We start from the raw sequence: 1998 nt of genomic DNA on the forward strand, positions 1-1998 counted from the left end.
ACCAAGAGATGAATCCAGCTACTTACCGCTATTTGATTTTTGACAAGCCAATTAAAAACATTCAGTGGGGAAAAGATTCCCTATTTAACAAATGGTGCTGGGTGAACTGGCTGGCAACCTGCAGAAGACTGAAATTAGACCCACACCTTTCACCATTAACCAAGATAGACTCTCATTGGATTAAAGATTTAAACTTAAGACATGAAACTATAAAAATACTAGAGGAGAATGCAGGGAAAACCCTTGAAGAAATTGGTCTGGGTGAGTATTTCATGAGGAGAACCCCCCGGGCAATTGAAGCAGCTTCAAAAATACACTACTGGGACTTGATCAAACTAAAAAGCTTCTGCACAGCTAAGAACACAGTAAGCAGAGCAAGCAGACAGCCCTCAGAATGGGAGAAGATATTTGCAGGGTATAACTCTGACAAAGGTTTAATAACCAGAATCCACAGAGAACTCAAACGCATCAGCAAGAAAAAAACAAGGGATCCCATCGCAGGCTGGGCAAGGGATTTGAAGAGAAACTTCTCTGAAGAAGACAGGCGCACGGCCTTCAGACATATGAAAAAATGCTCATCATCTTTAATCATCAGAGAAATGCAAATCAAAACTACTTTGAGATATCATCTAACTCCAATGAGACTAGCCTATATCACAAAATCTCAAGACCAGAGATGTTGGCGTGGATGCGGAGAAAAGGGAACACTTCTGCACTGCTGGTGGGAATGCAAATTAATACATTCCTTTTGGAGGGATATATGGAGAACACTCAGAGATCTAAAAATAGATCTGCCATTCAATCCTGTAATTCCTCTGCTGGGCATATACCCAGAAGACCAAAAATCACAACATAACAAAGATATTTGTACCAGAATGTTTATTGCAGCCCAATTCATAATTGCTAAGTCATGGAAAAAGCCGAAGTGCCCATCGATCCACGAATGGATTAATAAATTGTGGTATATGTATACCATGGAATACTATGCAGCCTTAAAGAATGATGGAGACTTTACCTCTTTCATGTTTACATGGATGGAGCTGGAACATATTCTTCTTAGTAAAGTATCCCAAGAATGGAAGAAAAAATATCCAATGTACACAGCCCTACTATGAAACTAATTTGGGACTCTCACATGAAAGCTATAACCCAGCTACAACTTAACAATAGGGGGAAGTGGGAAAGGGGGGGGGTGGGTAGAGGGAGGGGAATCGGTGGGATCACACCTGTGGTGCATATTACAGGGGTATTTGCGAAACTTGGTAAATGTAGAATATAAATGTTTTGGCACAGTAACTGAGATAACGCCGGAAAGGCTATGTTAACCACTGGGATAAAAATGTGTCAAATGGTTTATGAAGTGAGTGTATGATGCCCCATAATCATATCATTGTATACACTTATGATTTAATAAAAAAATTAAAAAAAAAAAAAAAAAAAAAAAAAAAAAAAGAATCTGGAGAGCAAGTAAGATCAAATTAGAATTCCAAGCAGTAACCCAAAAGATATCTCAAGAATTCAACGAATTCAAAGACCAAATGACCAAAGATTTTGACACATTGAGACAAGAAGTTGCAGCCTTCAAAGATCTGAAAAACACAGTAGAATCCCTCAGTAACAGAATGGAGCAAGCAGAAGAAAGGATTTCCGACATTTAAGACGTAGCTTTCGAACGCTCCCAAACTCCCAAAGTGAAAGAGAAATGGAGGACAAAAATAGATCACTCTCTCAGAGAACTCTAGGATAATTTGAAGAAAACCAATATTCGTCTTACAGGGATCCCCGAAAGCGACAAAGTGGCTTCACAGGCATAGAGTCTCTTCTCCATGAGATTATGAAGGAGAACTTTCCAGACATGCCAAGAGATTCTGAAATTCAGATAGCAGACAGTTTCAGAACTCCAGCACAACTCAACCTGAATAAGACATCCCCCAGACACATCATAATCAATTTCACTAAAGTTAATATGAAGGAGAAAATTCTGAAAGCAGCCAGATG

This window comes from Nycticebus coucang, chromosome 17 (assembly GCF_027406575.1).
Source record: "Nycticebus coucang isolate mNycCou1 chromosome 17, mNycCou1.pri, whole genome shotgun sequence".
In the NCBI taxonomy this organism is placed as follows: domain Eukaryota; kingdom Metazoa; phylum Chordata; class Mammalia; order Primates; family Lorisidae; genus Nycticebus; species Nycticebus coucang.